The sequence below is a fragment of the Bos indicus genome, chromosome 16 (genome assembly GCF_029378745.1).
Source record: "Bos indicus isolate NIAB-ARS_2022 breed Sahiwal x Tharparkar chromosome 16, NIAB-ARS_B.indTharparkar_mat_pri_1.0, whole genome shotgun sequence".
Classification (NCBI taxonomy): Eukaryota; Metazoa; Chordata; class Mammalia; order Artiodactyla; family Bovidae; genus Bos; species Bos indicus.
The window spans coordinates 36,384,035-36,411,312 of NC_091775.1; the positions used below are offsets into that span (position 1 = coordinate 36,384,035).

At 38.6% G+C, this 27,278-nt stretch overlaps 1 protein-coding gene and 1 pseudogene across 5 annotated transcripts in view; both read left to right on the forward strand.

Moving 5' to 3' along the window:
* RGS7 (regulator of G protein signaling 7) overlaps positions 1 to 27,278 on the forward strand; it is a 487,100-nt gene that overhangs the window by 89,652 nt on the left and 370,170 nt on the right. The gene's annotated exons all lie outside the window — the stretch shown is intronic.
* LOC139176362 (E3 ubiquitin-protein ligase ARIH2 pseudogene) lies at positions 1,345 to 25,863 on the forward strand (annotated as a pseudogene).

Below are 27,278 nucleotides of genomic sequence, written 5' to 3' on the forward strand. Positions count from 1 at the left end.
TTTGCCAGTCTAAATTCACTAAGGAAGGAAGTACCTTATTTACCTTGCCATTTTCTCAATAGAAATCTGGGAAAAGAGGTGGGGTGAGTGGAAACAGAACATGAGTGCACGTAGCACACTAGGCCAGGTGCACGATGCTTTACTTGTGCCATTGCATATGACCGTTACCATTCTGGTCAATTGCATACGTGGGTGGGGGTCTCCTTTTCAGTGCCAATGTCACATTAAAAAGGAGTGATCACAAATATACACATATTTATAAATAAGTTTATTTATTAAAATCCATATGGTTTTTCCTGTGGTCATGTATGGATGGGAGAGTTGGACTGTGAAGAAGGCTGAGCGCCGAAGAATTGATGCTTTTGAACTGTGGTGTTGGAGAAGACTCTTGAGAGTCCCTTGGACTGCAAGGAGATCCAACCAGTCCATTCTGAAGGAGATCAGCCCTGGGATTTCTTTGGAAGGAATGATGCTAAAGCTGAAACTCCAGTACTTTGGCTACCTCACGCGAAGAGTTGACTCATTGGAAAAGACTCTGATGCTGGGAGGGATTGGGGGCAGGAGGAGAAGGGGACGACAGAGGATGAGATGGCTGGATGGCATCGCTGACTCGATGGACGTGAGTCTGAGTGAACTCTGGGAGTTGGTGATGGACAGGGAGGCCTGGTGTGCTGCGATTCATGGGGTCGCAGAGTCGGACACGACTGAGCGACTGATCTGATCTGATCTAGTCAAGCCATGTAATGTCTACGCTTATTTCCCATTGACAGTTGAGAAAACTGAGCTTTGGAGAGTTTACAGAATTTATCCAGACTCACATGACTATGAAGTGACAAAACTGGTATCAAAATCCAGATCAGATCAATTATAAAGCCTCTTTGTCTTCCTCCCACATCCCCTACTTCTGATAAATTTATGCTGAGGTGTTCAGTTAATGTGCAATTGAGTACAAAGTGCATTCTCTTTCTTTAATACTTGCTTTTAATTGGAGGATAATTGCTTTACAATGGTGTGTTGGTTTCTGCTGTAGAACAATGTGAATCAGCTGGAAGTAGACATATATTCCCTCCTCCGGAGCTTCCCTCCCTTGCTCCCATCCCACCCCTTTAGGTTGTCACAGCGCACTGAACTGAGCTCCCAGTGTCACACAGCAGCTTTCTACGAGCCACCTATTTTACACATGACAGTGTATATATGTCAGTGCTAGTCTCTGTGTATATATGTATACAGAGACAGTGTATATATGTCAGTGCTACTCTCTATGTATATATGTATACAGAGACAGTGTATATATGTCAGTGCTACTCTCTATGTATATATGTATACAGAGACAGTGTATATATGTCAGTGCTAGTCTCTATGTATATATGTATACAGAGACAGTGTATATATGTCAGTGCTACTCTCTATGTATATATGTATACAGAGACAGTGTATATATGTCAGTGCTACTCTCTATGTATATATGTATACAGAGACAGTGTATATATGTCAGTTCACCCCACCCTCTCCTTTCTCCTGCTTTCTCCACAAGTCTGTTCTCTATGTCTTCATCTCTATTCCTGCCCTGCACATAGGTTTATCAGTACCATTTTTCTAGATTCTCTCTCTATATATATTCAGTTCAGTTCAGTCGCTCAGTCGTGTCTGACTCTTTGCGACCCCATGGACTGCAACATGCCAGGCCTCCCTGTCCATCACCAACTCCCAGAGTTTACTCAAACTCTTGTCCATTGAGTCAGTGATGTCCTCCAACCATCTCATCCTCTGTTGTCCCCTTCGCCTGCCTTCAATCTTTCCCAGCATCAGGGTCTTTTCCAGTGAGTCAGTTCTTCGCATCAGGTGGCCAAAGTATTGGCGTTTCAGCTTCAACATCAGTCCTTCCAACATTCAGGACTGATTTCCTTTAGGATGGACTGGTTGGATCTATATATATGTATATATGTATGTGTATATATGTATGTATACATATATACATATATATATTAATATACAATATTTGTTTTTCTCATTATCTTTTTAAAAAATCAATCTAACAAGAAGAGGCCAAAATTTCCTTTCTACTTTGCAAAAAAAGAAAAAGAAACAGAAAATCTTTATTTTGCACTCAGAGATAGTGAATAATGGGAGAGATGTTTAGGTATTTGGATTTCATAAAACTATTCTAATTTTTTAAGTCTTTGCTATCTTTTGGTAAGCTTTTGTTAAGAAGTTATTCATGTATCTTAAAAATTTAATCTGTTGGCTAGTGGACTGTGTCTGAGGGAAGTTTGCCCACGTTCTTTGGAATGCTACTTTGTTTTCAAACCATCTGAGTTGTACATTTGGCATCAGCTGCTGCTATTTTTCTCTTGATCATCTTGCCTATAGCAGTTGTGGATGAGACATTATTGCATATGCACTCCCTAAAATACATACTTCTCATTTACAAACACTTGTACATATGAACCCTACTTGCTAATGTGGCATTTGATTTTTTAAAAAGGTTTAGGTATTTATTGACTGGTGGGTCTTCGTTGCTGCATGTGGGCTTTCTCTAGTTGTGGTGCACGGGCTTCTCGTTGGCATGGCTTCTCACGTTGTGGAACACGGGCTCTAGCTGTTTGGGCTTCCGTAATTGCAGCGTGTGGGCTCAGAAGTTGCCACACCCTGGCTTGGCTGTTTCATGGCATATGGGATCCTCCCGGACCAATGATCGAACAGGTGTCCACTGCTTTGCAAGGCGGATTCTTAACCACTGGACCAGGGAAGCCCCAGCATTTGATTTTAAAGGGAGATTTTCATATGTGTTTGCAGTTAAGTGAAGTTGCTCAGTCGTGTCCAACTCTTTGCAACCCCATGGACTGTAGCCTACCAGGCTTCTCCGTCCATGGGCTTTTCCAGGCAAGAATACTGGAGTGGGTTGCCATTTCCTTCTCCAGGGCATCTTTCTGACCCAGGAATCGAACTCGGGTCTCCCACATTGCAGGCAGACGCTTTACCCTCTGAGCCACCAGGGAAGCCCCATTTGCAATGAACTAGAACATAAAAACTGAGATAGAAGACTGAGATGCAACGCTGCTTTAACCTTTGTATATGTTCTAATGATATCTTCTTTGGTGAGATAAGAAATTCCTTGAGAGAGGATTCCTGCCGAGTTTGGATAAGTGATGACAACACCCCTTTCCAGTGTGGGTGCGTTGGGTGGAAGGTGCCTCTGTGCTCTCCCTTGCCTCCATAGCTTCTCCTCTCACTTAAGCAGCACCAGGCACAGTCGTGCCTCAACCCTGTTGTCTTCCCTGCCATTCCCAGTCTCCCCTCCAAGCAGGTTGTTTGAGAGTCTGTTTGATCTCTGATGCACCTGAAAAACTGAAATATGATGAAGGCTTCTCTCACTTAGAATATGGACTCAGGAACCCATGTGCTTTCTAAATATGCTCTGAGGTTACTCTGTAAATATTTCTTCAGTCAATAAATGAGATAAGTGCACCCTTTTGTTAAACACTTATTTAACAACTACTGTGTCATAGAATCTGAAACTATAAAATTGGATGAGTTGTATAGAATCTAATTGTTGAGGAAGGTTACTAGATGTTACTGTACGACATGGTGAGTATTATGATAGAAGCCTGGAAAGGCTATTAAGGGAAAGCAGAAGACAAATAAATCAAGCTTGTGAATCAGGGAATATTTCCTGATAACTGGACAATGGGACTAAATTTTGAAATATGAATGGGCATTTACTAGGTGGCGAATGTCCACAGGGCAGAAAGAAGAAAAAGTGTATGCAAAAAAAAGTACAGTTTTAAGGAAAAGATGCTGCAATTAGTTTGAATTGATGGACTGGGCTGAACTCGAGCATCAAGAGAAGCTGAGCAGCTTCAAGGAGTCCAAGGGTGCCCTTGGTGAGCATGTATGACCAGCTTTTTAGCCTCGGTCCTAAAGGTACCTCATTGAGTTGCTAAACTTACATTAATTAATTTCCAGTGGCAAGTCACAGAGATACTGGACTAATACAAGTCTAATTCCGCTCAGCTTCTCGTTGAGACTTGAGTTCAATCCATTCACTGAAACTTGTCCCCACTGCACAATGTGTATGCAGTTTGTGTGGAAGGAAAACCTACTCTCTCTAGCCTGTCAGCACAAGTTTTGCCACAGCCACTTGGAGAAGTACTGCTCAGTACTTATCAAGGATGGTCTGGGTGTGGGTGTCTCTTGCATGGCTCAGGACTCCCCGCTTCGAACACCAGAGGACTTCGTGTTTCTGTTGCTGCTCAGTGAAGAATCGAGAGACAAATACAGGCACTACATCTTCAGGGATTTCATGGAGAGTCACTGCCAGCTCCAGCTGTGTCATGCAGACTGCCCCATGGTTATCCGGGTACAGGAGCCCTGAGCTCACCAAGTACAGTGCCAGTGGTGCAACAAAATCTTCTGTTTTAAGTGTCATCAGATGTATCATGCCTCCACAGACTGCGCCACAATCTGGAAATGGATCTCAAAGTGTGCAGATGACTCTGAGTCGGCCACTACATTAGTGCTCACACTGAAGACTGTCCCAAGCACAACATCTGCATTGATAAGAATGAAGACTGCAATCACATGCAATGCTCCCAAGTGTAAACATGACTTTTGCTGGATATGTCTAGGAGATTGGACGACCCACGGGAGCGTAAGAGTACTATGAGTCATGAAGAAGGTACAAGATGAACTCTGACATTGTCAATCAGAGACAGAAAGCCCAGGCTAGGGAACCCCTCGAGACATTCTTGTTTTACTTTGAGAGAGGCACAGACATACCAGTGGATTCATGAGAAGATTCAGGAGAGGGTCATGAATAATCTGGACACACGGATCGATTGGTAGTACCTACTGAAGGATGCCAGCTCTTGGACAAGTGTTGATATATACCCTGCAGGACATACACCTGTGTGCATACTGTGTGGAGTCTGGACTCAGGAAGAAACTGAATACCAGTAGATTCAACTAGAGGTTGAGATCCAAAACCTGTCATAAAAGGTGAAGCATGTGGACAACTATGACCAGATGCATATAACAGAGCAGTGGAAGAGAATCCTGCTGAAGGAATTTTGTGACACCTGGGTTGTGACATGGACATACTGGTGTGAGGAAGATGTGGCTGCAAGGTCTTGCGGTTGCCCTACTGCATGCTACAGGCTTTCACAACGCTAGGCAACAGTCAGAGCCTCACTCCTAAGAGACGGTGGCCACATACCTCTTAGTCAATTTCTGTTTGTTTTTTTTAAATCTTTTCATTCCTACCAGGGTAGAGGCCATGTTGAATTGGCCTCTTCTTAGGACCTTTAGTTCCCCCAGGATGGTTGTTGGGAGGGGGGAAATTTTTCCCGAGTGACTGGTAATAGTATAAGATCATTGTGCTTGTGCTGAGTCACTTGGTTGTGTCGGACCCTTTGTGACCCCATGGGATGTAGCCCACCAGCCTACATGGAGATTCTCCAGGCAAGAATACTGAAGAGGGTTGTCATGCCCTCCTCCAGGGGATCTTCCCAATCCAGGTCATTACAACCTATGTAATATTTAGTGGTTGTACAATTATATGAAAAAGGAGGGGGGCAAAGAAACCATAGAATTACACAGAACCCTTTTAAAAATAAATTGGCATTGGAATGTTAAAAAATAAACTGAAAGTAAGTGATAAAAGATGGAATCTTAAAATATCAGGAAGGAGCAAAGAACATGTTAAGTGAAAGTATGGGTAAATACAGTAATTTTTCTTCTCCTCTTCAGTTTTCTGTGTTATATTTGACAGTTGAAGCAGAAACTACAACTATGTCTAATGTGGCTAAGTGTATATGAAGGAAATATTGAAGGCAACTATATTGTAAAAAAAAAGAGGATAAAGATATATAAAGTGAGTTAAATTTTCTGTATGTCACTCAAGTTGGTAAAATAATGATACCCAAGTAGATTTTGGTAAATTATGTGTCTATAATGTAAAACCTTAAAGCAACAAAAAGGATTACTCATAGAAATTCACCTAACAAGACTGTAAAGGTATCAAAATGAAGTTTTATAAAATATTCGAATAATCCACAGGAAGGCAGGATAACTAAAGCATATGTAAAAAACAGAAAAAAATTACAAAGGCAGACTTAAGACCTAACATTTCAGTCAATCATTACATTAAAAATAAATCACTCAGTGAAAGGTTGTTGCTGAACCACGAAAAGACGCTGGGATTCTTGGCCTCCGGAGGAGAATTCAATCTGGGGCCAGAGACGAGGCTTGATCACTCAGAGCTTTTGTGTAATAAAGTTTTATTAAAGCATAAAGGAGATAGAGAAAGCTTCTGACATAGGCATCAGAAGGGGGCAGAAAGAGTACCCCCCTGTTAGTCTTCAGCTGGATGTTATATAGTCACTACCAGTTTGTTCATGAAAGAAAGGAATGTCTTAAAACTCAGAATGGCACCAGGTCCCTCATCCATAAGATGTATTTTGGGATAATCTTGGCACCAGATGAGTCATCCCAAGCCATGATTGACTTGAATCTTGTAGAAGGGCAGATTACCATACAAATAGTTTCGTTTACGTAGATTAGGGGAACAATATCTGAGTATAATATAATGGTTTGTCAAGTAGGTTCTGAGCCATTAGGCGGAACCGACTTGAAGACAGAGTCTGGAGTAAATGCATAGTACATTAACATGGCTTAAGACAGACATTTCCATAAGAAAAATGCATTGGTTAACTCAAGGTTTGAGAATAGTTAACTTCAGGTGGAACCAGGTGTCATTATGGCAACAGTATTTTAAGAGAAACTTTTTAAAATTTGTATAGAGAAGGGAAGAGAAAAAAAAATATATCACTAGTTTGTTTCCTCCTGCCGCTTAAGAGAGATAAAAAATGTCTGACGCTTGCAGCCTATTTCCTCCATTTGGAGACCCCTGGCCTTTGTGCCTTTTAGTTACCCTCTCATCAAGTATACCAATAAAAACAGAGTTTGGCAGAGTGGATCTGAAAACATGACCCAACTATACACTGTCTATAAGGAACTGACTTCAAACACAATAATAAACAGATAGAAAGTGAAGAATAGAAAAATTTATACAAATATTAAAAGAAACAATAAGTGACTATATTAATATTATATAAATTAGGCTTCAAGGTCAAAAATTACTAGAAACAGAGGGGGACATTATGTAATGATAAAAATGTCAATCTTGCAAAAAGATAGCAGTCTGAAATATGTATGCATCAAAAAGTGGTTGTGAAATATTTCAAACACAGCTCATAACATTGAAAGGAGAAGTAGACAGATCTACAGTTTAGCTTGAGACTTCAACAATTCTCTCTCAAAAGTGGATTAGAACAACTGGATAGAAAAACAACAAGGTTGTAGAAGAACTGAGCAACACCTTCAACCAGCAGGATCTAATCAATATTTAAAGAATACTCTGTAAGTAAGATATATACTTTTGTTCAATCCCTCGGTCATGTCTGACTCTTTGCAACCCTATAGACTACAGCATGCCTGGCTTCCCTGTCCTTCACCATCTCATGGAGCTTGTGCAAATTCATGTCCATTGAGTTGGTGATGCCATCCAATCACCTCATGTTCTGTCGTGCCCTTCTCCTCCTGCCTTCAATCTTATGTATATAAAGATATACACACACACACACACACACACACACACACACACACACACACATATATATATGTACATTTCCAAATCCTTATGGAACAGTGCCAAGATAGACCACATCTTAGGACATAAAACTCCTTTCAGTAAACTGTAAATAATCTAACCCATAAATAGTGTGTTTTTTGACCACAGTGGAAACAAATTAGAAATTAATAACAACAAAAACGAAATTAATAACAAAATAATAATAGGAAAATCTCCAAACACTTGGCCACTAAACAGCATAGTACCAGATAAATCATGAGTCAAAAAGGAAGACAAATAGGAAATAGTTAAACAATATAGACTGAATGAAAATGAAAGTACAGTATATCAAAGTTTGGAAGAGAAAGGAGTTCTCTCTAAAATTGAACAAAGCAAAGATGTTTACCCTCACCACTCTCATTCAGCACAGTGCTTAAAGTTTTGGCAAGTACAGTAGCTCAAGAAAAGGAAAGGACATTCAGTTAGAAAGGAAGAGGTCTCTGTTTGCCAATGACATGATTGATTATGTGGAAAATTCCAGGGAATCTATGAAAAAGCTCCTAGAACTATGAAGTGAGTTTAGCAAGATCATGGGATATATGATACAAATCTTAAACTCACTTGTATTTCTATTATCATAGCAGTGAAAATTGTGAACACCAAAATTAAAAATGCAATACCATTTACAACTGCTAAAGATAAAATTGAAATGTTATATATAAACATAATGAAACAAGATATATGCTGAAAACTGTGCAATGCTGATCTAGTAAATCAAAGATTTAAATGAATGGAGAGACATATGTTCATGGACTGGTTGACTCAAAACATTAACAATGTCGGTTCTCCCCTGAATTGATATATAGGTGTAATATAATTTCTATCAAAATGCCAACAAATATTTTTGTAGATATAGGCAAGAATGCTCTAAGATTTATAATGAAAAGCAGAGGAATTAGAATAGCTAAAACCATTTCAGAAAAGAAGGATAAAGTTGGAAGAATCTGTCTTCTCAATTTTAAGACTTATTATATAGCTACAGTAATCAAGATTGTGTGGTATTGTCAAGACGGACATATACATAGATTAATGGAACAGAATACAGTAACCAGAAACAGACCCATACAAATATGACCAACTGATTTTTGACAAAATTGCACAATTTGAAGGAGGAAAGGTAGCATTTTCATCAAAAGGTGATGGGGTAATTGGACACTCGGGAGGAAAAGTGAACCTCAACCTCTCATGCTTCTCATACTAAAATTAACTGAAAATGGATTATGAGCTTAAATATAAAGTAAACTGATAAAGCTTTGAAGAAAAACTTAGGAGAAAACTTTCAAAATAAAGAGTTAAGAAAGATATTAAAAGCATAAAATATAAAAGGGAAAAAATAAAAGTGGACATCATCAAAATTAAAAGCTTTTGCTCTCTGAAATACCCTGTTAAGAGAATGAAAAGACAAGCTTTGGATTAGGAAAGAATATTTGCAAACAATATATTTGACAAAGGACTACTACTAGGAGTATATAAAGAGCTGTCATGATCCATCTTTGAAAAACCAAACAATGCATTTAAAAAATGGCAAAAGAAATGAGATTTTTCACAGGACAAATGACAAATATATAAAAATATGTTCAACATCATTGCTTATAAGGGAAATGAACCTTATTGTTGTTAGAACCAACAATAAGAAGCAACTATACAGCTTCGAATAAAATAAGAAAACAGTAGCAACAGCAAATAATGGGGAAAATGCAAAGAAACTAGATGATTCATACATTGCTGGTGGGAGTGCAAATTGCTATAGACATGCTGAAAAATAATTTGACAAATTCCTAAGAAAATAAACTTGCAACTATTATTCTACCTTTCCAAAATTTGCATTCCTGGATATTTTTATCCCAGATAATTGAAGATTTTTTGTTTTGTTTTTTAGTCAGTAAGTCATATCTGACTCTTTGTGACCCCATGTACTGCAGCACACCAGGCTTTCCTGTTCTTCACTATCTTCTGGAATTTACTCAAACTCATGTTCATTGAGTTGGTGATGCTATCCAACCATCTGATCCTCTGTCATCCCCTTCGCTTCCTGCCTTCAATCTTTCCCAGCATCAGGGTCTTTTCTAGTGTGTCAGCTCTTCGCATCAGGTGGCCAAAGTATTGGAGCTTCAACTTCATCATCAGTCCTTCCAATGAATATTCAGGGTTGATTTCCTTTAGGATTGACTGGTTTGATCTCTTTGCAGTCCAAGGGACTCTCAAGAATCTTCTCCAATACCACAGTTTGAAAGTATCAATTCTTTGGTGCTCAGCCTTTTTTATCGTCCAACTATCACCTCCATACATGACTAATGGAAAACCATAACTTTGAGTATATTATTACTTTTGTTGGCATAGTGATGTCTTTGTGTTTTAATATGCTGTCTAGGATGTCATAGCTTTCCTTCCAAGGAGCAAGCATCTTTTAGTGGCATGGCTGCAGTCACTGTCTGCAGAGATTTTGGAGCCCAAGAAAATGAAATCTGTCACTGGTTCTACTTTTTCGTTTTAAGCCAGCCTTTTCACTCTCCTCTTTTACCTTCATCAAGAGGCTCTTTAGTTCCTCTTCACTTTCTGCCATTAGAGTGGTATCATCTGCATATCTAAGGTTATTGATATTTCTCCCAGCAGTCTTGGTTTCAGCTTGTAATTCATCAAACCGGGCATTTTGCATGATGTACCCTGCATATAAGTTAAATAAACAGGGTAACAATATACAGCCTTGCCATTCTTCTTCCCTGATTTTGAACCAGTCACTTGTTCATGTTAGGTTCTAACTGTTGCTTCTTGACCCACCTACATGTTTCTTAGGAGGCAGAAAAAGTGGTCTGGTATTCCCGTCCGTTTAAGAATTTTCCAGTTTGTTGTGACTCATGCAGTCGAAGGCTTTTGTGTAGTCAGTAAAGCAAAAATAGATGTTTTTCTGGAAATCCTTGCTTTTTCCTTTTCCAACGAATGTTGGCAGTTTGACCTTTGGTTTCTCTGCCTTTTCTAAACCCAGCTTTGTACATCTGGAAGTTCTCAGTTCACATATTGCTGGAGCCTAACTTGAAGGATTTTGAACATAACTTTACTAGCATGAGAAATGAGCGCAATTCTCTGGTAGTTGAACATTCTTTAGCTCTGCCTTTCTTTGGGATGGGAATGGAAACTGACCTTTTCCAGTGCTGTGGCCACTGCTGGATTTTCCAAATTTGCTGGCATATTGAGTGCAGTTCTTTAACAGAATCATCTTTCATGATTTTAAATAGCTCAGCTGGCATTCTATCTAGTTTTGTCTGTAGTAATGTTTCCTAAGGCCCACTTCACACTCTAGGATATCTGGCTATAGGTGAATGACAACACTATCATGATTACCTGTGTCATTAAGACCTTTTTTTGTATCATCCTTCTATGTATTCTTACCATCTCTTATCAACGAACTTCCTTTGGTGGCTTAGCTGGTGAAAAAACCATCTGCAATGCAGAGACCTGGGTTTGATCCCTGGGTTGGAAAGATTCCCTGGAGAAGGGAATGGCTACCCACTCCAGTATTCTGGCCTGGAGAATTCCATGAATTGTATAGTCCTTGGGGTCACAAAGAGTCAGACACAACCGAACGACTTTCACTTTTTTCTTATCTAGTCTTTCCAATTCTGTTGCTTTCCTCTATTTCTTTGCACTGTTCATTGAAGAAGGCCTTCTTATCTCTCCTTGCTATTCTTTGGAACTCTGCATTCAGTTGGATATATATTTCTCTTCTCCTTTGCTTTTCATAAGTTATGACCAACCTAGATAGCATATTAAAAAGCAGAGACATTACTTTGCCAACAAAGGTCCGTCTAGTCAATGCTGTGGTTTTTTCCAGTGGTCATGTATGGATGTGAGAGTTGGACTGTGAAGAAATTTGAGTGCCGAAGAATTGATGCTTTTGAACTGTGGTGTTGGAGAAGACTCTTGAGAGTCCCTTGGACTGCAAGGAGATCCAACCAGTCCATTCTAAAGGAGATCAGTCCTGGGTGTTCTTTGGAACGAATGATGCTAAAGCTGAAACTCCGGTACTTTGGCCACCTCATGCAAAGAGTTGACTCATTGGAAAAGACTCTGATGCTGGGAGAGATTGGGGGCAGGAGGAGAAGGGGAATACAGAGGATGAGATGGCTGAATGACATCACCGACTCGATGGACGTGAGTTTGAGTGAACTCCGAAAGTTGGTGATGGACAGGGAGGCCTGGCATGCTGCAATTCATGGGGTCGCAAAGAGTTGGACACGACTGAGTGACTGAACTGACTGAACTGACTGACTGTCTTCTTTCCTGAGCTATTTCTAAAGCCTCCTCAGACAACCACTTCACTTTCTTTTTCTTTGGGATGGTTTTGTTCACTGCCTCCTTTTCAACCTGCATCCATAGTTCTTCAGGCACTTTGTCTACCAGGTCTAATCCCTTGAATCTATTTGTCACCTCTACTGTACTGTATAATCATAAGGGAGTTGATTTTGGTCAAACCTGAATGGCCTAGTGGTTTCCCTTACTTTCTTCAATTTAAGCCTGAATTTTGCAACAAGGAGCTCATGAACTGAGCCACAGTCAGCCCCAAGTCTTGTTTTTGCTGACTGTATAGAGCTTCTCCACCTTCAGCTGCAAAGAATATAATCAATCTAATGTCAGTATTGGTGATCTGGTGATGTCCATATGTAGAGTTGGTGATGTCCATATGTAGAGTTGTCTCTTTTGTTGTTGGAAAAGGGTGTTTGCTATGACCTGTGTGTTCTCTTGGGAGAAGGCAATGGCACCCCACTCCAGTACTGTTGCCCGGAAAATCCCATGGATGGAGGAGCCTGGTAGGCTGCAGTCCATGGGGTCGCTAAGAGTCAGACACGACTGAGCGACTTCACCTTCACTTTCCACTTTCATGCACTGGAGAAGGAAATGGCAACCCACTCCAGTGTTCTTGCCTGGAGAATCCCATGGACGGAGAAGCCTGGTAGGCTGCAGTCCGTGGGGTCGCACAGAGTCAGACATGACTGAAGCGACTTAGCAGCAGCAGTGTGTTCTCTTGACAAAACTATGTTAGCCTTTGGCTTGTTCCAAGGTATTCCAAGACAGACTTGCCCATTACTCCAGGTATTTTTTGACTTCCTACTTTTCAATTCCAATTCCTATTTCAATTTCCTATGATGAAAAGGGCATCTTTTTTTGATGTTAGTTCTAGAAGGTCTTTTAGGTCTTAGAACTTCAACTTCTTCAGTGTTAATGGTTGGGGCATAGACTTGGATTACTATGATATTGAATGGTTTGCCTTGGAAACGAACAGAGATCATTCTGTCATTTTTGAGGTTGCACCCAAGTACTGCATTTCAAACTGTTTTTTTTTTTTTTTTTTTGGACTGTGAGGGCTACTCCATTTCTTCTAAGGGATTCTTGCCCACAGTAGTAGATATGATGGTCATCTGGATTAAATACACCCATTCCCGTCTATTTTAATTCACTGATTCCTAACATGCCTATATTCATTCTTGCCATTTCCTACTTGACCATATCCAATTTGCCTTGATTCATGAACCTAACATTCCAGGTTCCTATTCAGTATTGTTCTTTACAGGACTGGACTTTGTTTTCACCACCAGACACATCCACAACTGATGTGTGGATCATTTCCGCTTTCGCCCAGCTGCTTCATTCTTTCTGGAACTATTAGTATTTGCTCTCACTCTTCCCCAGTAGCATACTAGACACTTTCTGACCTGGGAGGCTCATATTCTGGTATCATAGCTTTTTGCTTTTTCATACTCTTCATGGTGTTCTTGTGGCAAGAATACTGGAGTGTTTGCCGTTGCCTCCTCCAGTGGGCCATGTTTTTTCAGAACTCTCCACTGTGACTCATCCATCTTGGGTGGCCCTGCAAGGTATAGCTCATAGCTTCATCGAGTTACACAAGCCCCTTTGCCATGACAAGTCTGTCATCCATGAAGGGAGAAATTTTCATTATATAAGATGAATAAGTCCTAGAGATCAATCATTCAGCATTTTGTCTATAGTTAACAGTACTCTATTGTAGACTTAAAAGTTTATTAAGAGGGTAGATCTTAACTGTTTTTTATCATAAAAGTAAATAGAGAAGGCAGTAAGAAACTTTTGTAAGTATTGAATATGTAAGCATAGATTATGGTGATGGTTCTGTGAGTATATACTTATCTCCAGACTCAAACGTTGAATACTTAAATGTGTACAACTTTTGTATGTCAGTTGTAACCAAATAATGCCGTTTGAAAACTGTGGTTAAAAACATAAGTGTGACAGCATTGAGGAAAACAAGCAGAATAAGATGAGCAAAAGTTATAATGATTTTAAAAAGTGATAAATATGGAAGAGAAAATGAATCAGCATACACATATTTACTATTTCTGAAAAAAAGAAGCAATGAAATGGAAAAAAAAAAACTAAAGATGCAATTTAAGAAAAATTTTCATAACCAAAGGAAGCCTAGAACCCAGGATTCAAGTGCCAAAAATTTTTGATGAAAACAATCAAAATAGCTGTATATTCTAGTAACTTTAGTAGTTCTCAAAATTAGAAAAAATGATTTGGGTATAATATGATGAAAAAAACTGAGCCCAGTTTTAGACGTTCAGCAAATTATCTACAGCAGAAATAGAAGACATTGGAGCAGTACCCTCTATTGTTCTCTACCCACCTCCCCCTAATTGCACCAGTGCTTTTAACAGCAAAAGAATCAAAGCAATATGTAAATGCAATCATTAGAGATCTATTTAAATGAATTATAATATTAAGTTATAGTATATACATGCATTGGGAGATTTTATAGCTATTAAAAGAATACAGCACCTCCAACAGTAATATTTGGAAAGACTTCAAAGATATACTTTAAACAAAAAATCCAGTGACATGCTACTCTGTATTATTTTAAGATATATTTTTAGAAACTAGTAGTAGAGATTGTCAGCAGAGGTAAGAGGGATACTGTTAGCTCTGTCTCTCTTTTTTTCTCTGTGCCCATGCTATTTAGAAAAAGAACTGAAACAAAAAGAAATGAACTTGTTTATTCAAAATATATTCTCTACCAGAGCCTGAAAATTCCATTAGAGTCACCCTTCAGTTTAGCCACTGATTTCCATTATAAGGTGATATTCATAGGTCAGGTAGCACATTGTGGTTTCCTTGGGAGAAATGGACCATTGCAATTCATTTGTTTTTCTTCAGAACCAGAGAAGATGCTCCACAAACACTGCTTGTCTGAACATTCACTAAACTAAAATGAAGCAACAGAATAGGATCCTTAAGATGATTCATGTTATTGCTTGAATATGAAAATTTTACCAGATTGTCAGCATTGCTCCTGAAACCCATTTAGCCAAATGAAACAGGGAATTGAGAATTGGAAATAAAATCAGCACTTCCAAGCCATTTTTCACTCTGCTGTAAGACTTGTATTTTTCCTTTTTGATCAGAAAGAGATATATCTGTGCCTGTCAGTAGAATAATATTAACCTTTCAGGCTTTATCAGGAGCTAAGTATACTAATGACAGGAGTTATTCTAAGTTAATTGTTTTTAGTCTGAACTGTTTATAGAATATTTTTGGGGTCCCTAGAGCATTTTGTGTTCTGATCCATTTTGAGCTGATCTTAATGTCTCTTACTTCATTTCCAAGTTCTGTAGGACAAATCTCACTGTAACCCCTGTGGTTCCCACTATTGACACAAGAGTTATAACGGAAAAAGCTCCAAGGGATCTTCCTGACCCAGGGATTGAACCCACGTCTCTTATGTCTCCTGCATTGGCAGGGGGGTTCTTTACCATAGTGCCACCTGGGAAGCCCCCCTTAAATAGGGTAGGGTGATAAAATAATTGGATCATCTCAGTGTCTCCCATACAATCACATGATTATTTCTCAGCCATCAGCATGGATCATTTTGGTGTTGATTTAACCCACACAAGCCCATGTAAGTCACCTTTCTATATTCATTAAAATCTTCAAATAACTAAGTCTCCATTTGAATGATAGGTACTTCTAATAAGCAAGTAGGTTTTTCTTTTGTGTGCTCAGTGACTTTAGTCATGTCCAACTCTTTGCGACCCCATGGACTATAGCCCACCAGGGTTTGCTGTCCATGGGATTTTTCAAGCAAGAATACTGGGGCAGGTTGCCATTTCCTCCTCCAGGGGATCTTTCTGACCCAGGGTCTGAAACTGTGTCTCCTGTGTCACCTGCTTGGCAGGTGGATTCTTGCTGAGCCATCGAGGAGGCCAGGTCTTTGTTTTACTGACTTGGTTTTGTTTCCTACTATAACTTTTTAAGAAATGTATATACAAGTGAAAGAACTGAGTGAAAAGAGCAAGGGAGAAGTAGCTAAAATGCCATCTGGAATGGCAGTGCTTAGACTGGCTAGTTTAAAGCATGCAAGCTTGATTCTTTCCCTGTTGTGTTCAAGTAGGGCTCTATGAGATCACTGAAAGGAGGTCCCTGGAAAGCTTTTATAGATGAATACCTTGCCTGCTCTTAACTCTGTTTTTCTATTCAGGCCATTAATAAAGACCTACTAGCTAATCTTAATTGCTACAAGAGAGAGAAAGGTGCCCTCAACTGTGGCCAACATTTCCTATCACAGAAGATTTTAAAAATATCTTAAGCTACTATAAGATGCAAATAGAGAGACACAAAACTCAAGACAGCGGAGTAGAAGGACATGCGTTTCTTATGAGAACACCAAAATCACAGCTCACTGCTGTACAACCATGGACAAAACTCTGGAACTTACCAAAAAGATACCCTACATCCAAAAACAAGGAAGAAGTCACAGTGAGATTGCAGGAGAGGCGCAATCATGATAAAATTAAATCTCATACCCGCCAGTTGGCTGACTCACAAACTACAAGATAATTATTTGGCAGGAGTTTTCCCACTGGTGTGAAAGTTCTGAGCCTTATGTTAGGCTTCCCAGCCTAGGGGTCTGGCAATGGGAGGAGGAGCACCCAGAGAATCTGGCTTTGAATCTAAGTGGGGTTTGATGGCAGGAATTGCACAGGACTGGAGGAAACATAAACTCAACCCTTGGAAAGTGTACACATGGACCCATGTGTACCAAGACACAGGAGAAAAAAGCAGTGATCCTATAGAGAATAGGTTAGACATACCTGCTTGTGTTGAAGAGTCTCCTGAAGAAATGGGGGCTGGCTTTGGCTCAGGGTGGGGACATAAACATTGACAGCAGCATTCTGGGAGTACTCATTGGCATGAACCTTCCCAGAGGCCACCAGTAGCTCCACCCAACAGACAGCACAATGATTCAAAACTTACGGGATGCAGGATAGGCAATTTTAAGAGGGAAGTTTGTGGCAATACAATCACAAATAAACAACCTAACTTTATACCAAAAGCAAATAGAGAAAGAAGAACAAACAAAGCCTAAAATTAGCAAAAGGAAAGGGATAATGAAGATCAGAGCAGAAATAAACAAAATAGGAAGAAAACAATAGAAAAGATTAAGGAAACTGAAAGTTGGTTCTTTGAAGAGATAAACAAAATTGAGAAACCTTTAACTAGACTTGTCCAGAAAAATAGGGAGAAGGTTCAACTCAATAAAATTAAAAATGAAAAAGAAGTTACAATGCATACCACAGAAATACAAAAAATCATAAAAGACTACTACAGGTAACTATATTCCAAAAGATGGAAACAGAAAAAATGGACAAATTCTTACAAATGTACAATCCCATAAGACTGAACTATGAATAAATGGAAAATATAAACAGGCTAATCACAGGCACTGAAACTGTGATTAAAAGTCTTCCAATAAACAGAAGTCCAGGACCAAGTGGACCCACAGGTGAATTCTATCCAGCATTTAGAGAAGAGTTAACATCTATCTTCTGAAACTATTTCAAAAAATTGAAGAGGAAAGAATTCTCCCAAACTCATTCTATGAGGCCACCTCACCTTGATATCAAAAGCAAAGATACCACAAAAACAGGAAATTACAGGCCAGTATTACTGATGAAGATAGTTGCGAAAGTCCTCAACAAAATACTAGCAAACTGAATTCAACAATACATTAAAAGAATCATACACAGTGATCAAATGGGATTTCTTACAGGGATGCATGGGTTTTTTAATATCTGTAAATCATTCAGTATGATTCACCACATCAATAAGTTAAGAATAAAAACCATATGATCATCTCAATAGATCCAGAAAAAGTTTTTGATGAAATTCAACACCCACTTATGATAAAGACTCTCCAGAAAGTGGGCACAGAAGGAAAATACTTTATCATAATAAAGGCTGTATATGATAAACCTATAGCTAACATCATATTCAACACTGAAAAGTAGAAAGCGTTTCCTTTAAGATCAGGAATAAGGCAAGGATGTCCACTGTTGCTCCTTTTGTTCAACATAGTTTTGGAAGTCCTAGCTATAGCAGTCACAGAAGAAAGAGAAATAAAAGGAATCCAGATCGGAAACAAAGTAAAACTATCACTGTTTGTAGATGACATGATACTACATAGAAAATTCTAAAGACGCTACCAGAAAATTACTAGTGCTCCTAGAGCTCATCAATGATTTCAATAAAATGATGGGAAACAAAATTAATATACAGAAATCTGTTGTATTTGCATACGTTAACAATGGAAGATCAGAGAGAGAAATTAAGGAAACAATCCCACTTACCATCACATCAGAAAGAATAAAATACCTATAAATAAAGCTTCCTAAGGAGACAAAAGAATTGTACTCTAAAACCTGTAAGATGCTGATGAAAGAAATCATGGACAACACAAACAGGTGGAAAGATATACCATGTTCTTGGATTGGCAGAATCAATATTGTTAAAATGACTACAGTACCCAAGGCAACTCACACCTTCTGTACAATCCTTAACAAATTACCAGTGGCATTTTTCATAGAACTATAACAAAAAAATCTTAGAATTTGTATGGAGACACAAAAGACCCCTAATAGCCAAAGCAATCTTGAGAGATGAAAAACAGTTGGAGGAAAAGGCTCTTTGACTTCAGACTATACTACAAAGTTACAGCAGTCAAAACAGTCTTGTACTGGCAGGAAAAAATAACAGAAACATCAGTTCAGTTCAGTTCAGTCGCTCAGTCATGTCCAACTCTTTGCGACCCCCATGAATCGCAGCACACCAGGCCTTCCTGTCCATCCCAACTCCCGGAGTTCACTCAGACTTATGTCCATAGAGTCGGTGATGTCATTCAGCCATCTCATCCTCTGTCGTCCCCTTCTCCTCCTGCCCCCAGTCCCTCCCAGCATCAGAGTCTTTTCCAATGAGTCAACTCTTCACATGGGGTGGCCAAAGTACTGGAGTTTCAGCTTTAGCATCAGTCCTTACAGTGAACACCCAGGACTGATCTTTAGAATGGACTGGTTGGATCTCCTTGCAGTCCAAGGGACTCTCAAGAGTCTTCTCCAACACCACAGTTCAAAAGCATCAATTCTTCGGCGTTCAGCTTTCTTCACAGTCCAACTCTCACATCCCTACACGACTACTGGAAAAACCATAGCCTTGACTAGACGGACCTTTGTTAGATCAATGTAATACATTAGAAAGCCCAGAAATGAACCCATGCACCTATGGTCAATTAGTCTACAACAAAGGAGAGAAGATTACACAATTGATGAAAGATAATCTTTTTAATATATGGTTCTGGGATGATTGGACAGCTATATGTCAAAAAATGAAGTTAGAGCATGCTTTAATACTACACATAAAAATAAACTCAAAATGGATTAAAGACCTATATGTAAGATTGGATATAAGTTGGATATAAGATTGGATATATAAGTTTTAGAGTAAACTCTTAGAGGAAAACATAAGCAGGACACTGTTTGACATAATTCATAGTAGTATCTTTTTGGAGTCATCTTTCAATCTCTCACAGTAATGAAAATAAAAACAAAAGTAAATGAATGGGACCTAATCAAACTCAAAAGTTTTTTTGCACAGTAAAGGAAACCAAAAAAAAAAAAGAGAGAGAGAGAAGGCAACTCACAGAATGGGAGAAAATATTTATTTTCAGTTACACAACCAACAAAGAGTCTCCAAAATTTATGAACAGCTCATGCACCTCAATATGCCAAGAAGCATGTGAAAAGATGTTTAACAGCGCTAATTATTAGAGAAATGAAAATTAAAACTACAGTGATATAGCACCTCACACCAAGCCAAATGGGCATCATCAAAAAATCTATAAACAGTAAATGCTAGAGAGAGTGTGTAGAAAAGGGGACTCTCATACACTGTCAGTGGGAATATAATGTGGTACAGCAACTATATTGATACAATGGACTATTACTCAGCCGTTAAAAGAATGAACTAATGCTATTTGCAGCAACATGGATGGACATGGAGATTATCATGCTAAGTGAAGTAAATCAGGTAGAGAAAGACAAATATTATATGATATTGCTTATATGTGAAATCTGAAAAAATGATAGAAATAAACTTACTTACAAAACAAAAACAACAAAGTTCTGGTCACAAGGAGGGATGAAATTGGGAGTTTGTGATGGACATGTACACATTACTATATTTAAAATAGATAACCAACAAAAGTTTACTGTGTATAGTACAGGGAACTCTGCCCAACATTCTGTAATTATGTAAATGGGAAAAGAATTTGAAAAGGAATGGGTGCTTGTATATGTATAACTGAATCACTTTGCTGTACACCTTAAACTAACACAACATTGTCAATCAGCTGTACTCCAATATAAAGTAAAATTTTAAAAAACATCCTCAGAAAAATAAGATGCAAATAGGAAGTTCACACACTCCTAAGGTGACCAAGTCTAAGACTGTATAAGCTAGTATCCTGTTAAGGGTATGTTAGAAATCAAACAACTGATTACACAGACTCTTCCTACTAAATATTACCTTTCTTCAGAAAAGATAGACAGCTTCTTTCACTCATCATAGAATTAGTAAGTACTTAGCAATGTCTTGTCTGTCCTGCATCAAAACATTATTGCTGGTCTGTGGCTTTTATGTATGACTGTGGTCGCTTCTGAAGTGTCAGCTATATTCAGTCTTCATGGTGAAGATCTGTTATGCTGAGCCACCCCTAACTTTCCTCCGTACTGGGTGCCATGAGTACAGTTATAGTACACTGTTTTGACTCTTAACTTTCACTTCTGTCAATAAATCCAAGTGGCTATCCAGATAATACAGGAGTGCATCCACCTTGCCAAAGTTAACTTGAACAATCAATCTATCCTGTATAAGGAAAGGTCTTAGTGCTCTGGTTGTGGTATGATCTGAAAGAATGTATTTAGAAAGTGAATGATACAGATAATTTAATATAATTTCTCATTTTAATATAAACCAGGAGAAATTTAGGATTGCAGTTTTCCATTGTCAGTCATGAGATTGGGAAGAAATACCAAATGTAACCACAGGGCATTTCCATGGGCAGTAATTAGGTTTTACTAGTAATATAATTGTATTCATTTTAAACCTGGGAAAGTCATGAGTAATAAGCCAATTCAAACCATCCATTAAAATTTTTCTGACTTAATTTCTTTATTTTCCACCTAAATACATTAGAGTTTAGCCTTCTCAGTTAATATCATAATCATATTTCATAGATTAAATGGATATTTCTTCATCTATAAAATTACAGCAGATATCTGTGGTATAAAATCACAATAAATAATAGTTCCAGGTAGAAATTGCCTTGGAATGGCATTATTACTAAAAGTTATTTGAATAGTTCTGTTATTTGTGTTGTTACTTCTTCAAAAAGTTCAGGGGAAGTTTAATTTAATTAATCTTTGTCCAGCTAGGTGTCTGGGTAGCACAAGCAATTTGGTGTCTAATTGTGTCTAATATCACTTTCCTCTTTTTACACATTCAGTAAAAGTTTGCACATTTACACATTAGAAAGTGGTGTCTAGTATTAATTTCCTCCTTTTGCACATTCAATTAAAATTTGAGTGGCTACCAAGTATCAGCGCCAGTCCAGATGCTGAAAATATAAAGATGACAATTTCTGGTTGGATGTAGGAAGTTACAAGGGAATATCACTCCCACACTAACTTTGACATCAAGCCACATACTCTACAGTATTATAATCTTTCAAATCTATCAGAACTGAGTATGAAAAGAAAGCGAAATTAACTAAATGCCAGACAGCCAAAAGCTGTTTTTATGAGAGGAGAGACTCATAGTTACTTTCATTCTTGGTAGATCATTAGGAGAGGAAAAATCTACCATAAGCAAAAGGATAAAGAGAAACCAGCTTAACTTTTGACAGTTGCGTGTAAGTTGGCATGAAAGATTATAATTCCAAGGAGCTCCAGACACAGATTATCTGCACCCATTTGCCAGCTCTTTTCTAGGGCCCTTCACCAAATGTACAGAGATACAGTGCCAAATTATGGCATCAGAACAAGTTTGCTGAACTCACTTATCTCTGAGATATGAGAGGCCTTCCTGAAATACAAGTCAGAAGACTACTGAAAGCTGGGGGTAGGGCACGAGGGATAAGACATCTCTCTCTCAGGGGTTTTAGACCTTTGTGAAGTGTACTGTAGTAGCCACCTTCATTGGAAGCACTGATGCTGAAGCTCCAATACTTTGACCATCTAATGCGAAGAGCTGCCTCATTAGAAAAGACTCTGATGCTGGGAAAGATTGAAGGCAGGAGGAGAAGGAGATGACAGAGGATGAGATGTGGATGGCATTGCTGACTCAGTGGACAGGAATTTGAGCAAGCTTTGGGAGATAGTGAAGGACAGGGATGCCTGGCATGCTGCAGTCCATGGGGTCACTAAGAGTCAGATGTGACTGAGCAACTGGACAATAGAAGGCTGCAAGTGAGGCAAGAAAGCTGAGATCATCTCCCTAGAGTAATTAGGGACTTCACAGAATGTACTGGAAAAGCTTTCCAAAGACTAGGGGTCAGGTAGTAGTGCTAAGAGAGAGATCTTGAGGTGCACAGAGCTGTTAGTGGGACTGGAATAAAAAAGATACCTCCCTAGAGACCCAAACAAACAAACGAAAAAACTAGAAGATAGACTGAAAAGTAAGTAGAGATATTTCAGAGCTTGAAAATTGAGTGGCTGAGTGCTAAAGGAGAACTTTAGCAACTCTTATAGACTTGCCAACGGGCCATTCTTGCTGAAGGGAAAGTCTTAATCATGTCTTTAAACCTTTGAAGTCAGTGCAGAAGTAACTGTGACTAAAGCTAAATTTCAGCCCAGATGCATCTCAACTACAGATTATTTGAACTCTGCCCTGACCGAAGAAACAATGTATTCTTTCTTGGGAATTACAATTATTTTCTTTAGCCTCTAATATTATTTTACCTACAATGTCTGAACCACAATAAAAGTTTATGAAGTGTGCAGAGATAGAAGGAATATGACTCGAAGTAAAGAGAGGAAATAGTCAATAAAAGTGGACTAAGGGATGGACTAGATGATGGAATTATCAGACAGACTTCAAAAGCCCATAATATAATTCATTAAAGGATCAGGGGAAAGGGGACATAATATGTAAACATACAGGCAATTTCACCAGAGAGATACAAGATATTAAAAAAAAGCCAAAAACTATACTAGAAATGAAAACTACAAAATAAAAAAATACTTGATGAACTTAATAGCAAACAGAGGAAAGGATCAGTATATTGAACAAATGAAAAGTGAACAAATGATCCAAACTGTAAAATAAAGAGAAAAAAAGAAAAAAGTATGAAACAAGCTACTTGAAACCTGGGCAGAATTTCAAATGGTCTAATCATAAGAAATTAGAACGTATGGAAAAAGAGTAAAGTAGCAGAGAAAAAAGAAATATTTGACAGGAGACTAATGGAGAATTTTTCAAAATTGATTGACAATCTCAAACTTGACAGAAAATCTAAAGAAAGACTAGATGGAGTCAAAAACTTTTCAGATTGGGTTTTCAAGGAATGCTTTATATGAGATTGGCATAATTTAAACATAAATCATTAGCCATGGTTAAATATAGTTGAGAGAATTTTAGGGCAAGAAAAAACCAAACAAAGCCCTAAATTAGTATTAATAATAATCCTTGCGTGTTTGAGGGCAGCAGAAAGCCAGTAAAGGAGATGCCGTGGAAATAATGTGTAGAGATCAACAGAGTGAAATCACATGACCTTGAGTATGCCATTGAAAGATGTGATTGGCAAATTCTGCTAAGGGAAGATATTGGCAAGTCTTTCTGCATTTAATTGGAATAGTTTGGACTGTGGAAATACCCAGACAAGTTTTGACATCTGATTTCCTTTTTAATCCTTTTGAGATATAAACTTTTTAATTCAGGAAAGATTCTTTACTGGTCTTTCTAGTCAAGCTCATCAGGAAGCTCTGACATCATCCTTGGGTAAAGATCATAATAATTTTATTATTTTTGATTTCTTGATGATGATATTTGTTAGCATTGAATTATGTTACTATGTCTCCAGATAAAATTAGAGAATTTCTGTTTGTCTTAGTTTACTATTTATTATTAAAAATTTTTAAACTTATTTACTTACTTTATTAATCTTTATTAGAGTATAGTTGCTTTTCAGTGTTTTATTAGTTTCTGCGTATAGCAAAGTGAATCTGCTATACATATATCCCCTGTTTTGGATTTCCTTCCCATTTAGGTCACTGCAGAGCACTGCATAGAGTTCCCTGAGCTATACAGTAGGTTCTCATTAGTTATGTATTTTATACATAGTAGCCATAGTGTATATATGTCCATGCCAATCTCCCAATTCATCTTACCCACTCTTACCTACTTTGTGTCCATGTTTTTTCTCAATGTCTGTGTCTCTCTTTCTGCTTTGCAAATGAGATCATCTATACCATTTTTCTAGATTACACATATAAGCATTAATATATAATATTTTTCTCTTTCCAACTTACTTCACTCTGTATGACAATCTCTGTGTCCATCCATGTCTCTACAAATTTCCCAAATTCGTTCTTTCTGTGACTGAGTAAATATTCCATCATATATATGTACCACATCTTCTTTATCCTTTCTTCTGTCGATAGATATTTAGATTGCTTCCATATCCTGGCTATTGTGGGTAGTGATGCAGTGAACGCTGGGGTACGTGTGTTTTTTGGAATTATGATTTTCTTTGGGTATGGCCTGTTAGTGGGATTTCTGGGCCATATGATAATAGAAACCTCCTTAGTGGCTGTATCAATTTACATTTCCATTACAGTGCATGAGTATTTCCTTTTCTCTGAACCCTCTCAAGTATTTACTGTTTGTACTTTTTTAAATAATGGCTATTCTGACCTGTGTGGCGAAGGCAATGGCAACCCACTCCAGTACTCTTGCCTGGAAAATCCCATGGACGGAGGAGCCTGGTAGTCTGCAGTCCATAGGGTCGCTAAGAGTTGGGCACTACCGAGCGACTTCACTTTCATGCATTGGAGAAGGAAATGGCAGCCCACTCCAGTATTCTTGCCTGGAGAATCCCAGGGACAGAGGAGCCTAGTAGGCTGCAGTCCATGGGGTCGCTGAGGGTCGGACAAGACTGAGTGACTTCACTTTCACTTTTCACTTTCATGCATTGGAGAAGGAAATGGCAACCCACTCCAGTGTTGTTGCCTGGAGAATCCCAGGGATGGGGAAGCCTGGTGGGCTGCCATCTATGAGGTTGCACAGAGTTGGACACGACTGAAGTGACTTAGCAATGATTACTGATGTTGAGCATCTTTATCTCTTGGCCATCTGTATGTCATCTTTAGAGAAATATTTATTTAGGTCTTCCACTCATGGTTTGATTGGGGTATTTGTTTTTATTTTTTGATATTGAGCTGCATGAGCTGTTTGTGTATTTTGGAGGTTATTTCTTTGTCAGTTGCTTTGTTGCAAATATTTTCTCCCATTTTGAGGGTTGTCTTTTTGTCTTGTTTATTATTTCCTATACTGTGCATAAGCTTTTCAGTTTAATTAGATCCCGTTATTATTTATTATTTTTATTTATTTATTTTATTATTTATTTATTTATTTTAATTTTCATTACTCTAAGAGGTGGGTCAGAAAAGATCCTGCTGTGATTTATGTCAAAGAATATTCCGCTGTGCTTTCTTCTAAGAATTTTATAGTGTCTGGCTTTCTATTAAGGACTTCCATTCACTTTGAGTTTATTTTTGTGTATGGTGTTAAGAAGTGTTCTGATTTTGTTCTTTTATGTGTAGTTTTGCCGGGAGAAATATCAATAACCTCAGATATGAAGATGACACCACCCTTATGGCAGAAAGTGAAGAGGAACTAACAAGCCTCTTGATGAAAGTGAAAGTGGAGAGTGAAAAAGTTGGCTTAAAGCTCAACATTCAGAAAACGAAGATCATGGCATCCAGTCCCATCACTTCATGGGAAATAGATGGGGAAACAGTGGAAACAGTGAGAGACTTTATTTTTGGGGGGCTCCAAAATCACTGCAGGTGGTGACTGCAGCCATGAAATTAAAAGATGCTTACTCCTTGGAAGGAAAGTTATGACCAACCTAGATAGCATATTCAAAAGCAGAGACATTACTTTGTCAACAAAGATTCATCTAGTTCAAGGCTATGGTTTTTCCTGTGGTCATGTATGGATGTGAGAGTTGGACTGTGAAGAAGGCTGAGCGCCAAAGAATTGATGCTTTTGAACTGTGGTGTTGGATAAGACTCTTGAGAGTCCCTTGGACTGCAAGGAGATCCAACCAGTCCATTCTAAAGGAGATCAGCCCTGGGATTTCTTTGGAAGGAATGATGCTAAAGCTGAAACTCCAGTACTTTGGCCACCTCATGCGAACAGTTGACTCATTGGAAAAGACTCCGATGCTGGGAGGGATTGGGGGCAAGAGGAGAAAGGGACGACAGAGGCTGAGATGGCTGGATGGCATCACTGACTCGATGGACGTGAGTCTCAGTGAACTCTGGGAGTTGGTGATGGACAGGGAGGCCTGGCGTGCTGCAATTCATGGGGTCGCAAAGAGTCAGACAGGACTGAGCGACTGATGTGATCTGATGTGTAGTTTCACCAGTTATTGAAGAGGCTGTCTTGTCTCCATTGCATATTCTTGCCTCCTTTGTCATAGATTAGGTGACTATATGTGCATGGGTTTATCTCTGTACTTTCTGACCTGTTCCATTGGTCTATATTTCTGTTTTTGTGCTAGTACCATACTGTCTTGATTACTGTAGCTTTGTTGTATACTCTGAAGTCAAAAAGCCTGATTCCTTCAGCTCCATTTTTTTTTTCTTCTCAAGATTTCTTTGGCTATTTGGTGTCTTTTGTGTTTTCATACAAATTGTAAAATTTTCTGTTCTAGTTCTGTGAAAAACACCATTGGTAATTTGATAGGGATTGCATTGAATCTGTAGATTGCTTTGGATAATATAGTCATTTTCACAATATTGATTCTTCCAGTTCAAGAACATGGTCTATCAGTCCATCTGTTTGTGTCATCTTTGATTTCTTTCATCTGGATCTTACAGTTTTCTGAGTACAGATCTTTTGGCTCCTTAGGTAGGTTGCTGCTGCTCTAAGTCACTTCAGTCGTGTCTGACTCTGTGTGACCCCAGAGACGGCAGCTCACCCGTCCCTGGGGTTCTCCAGGCAA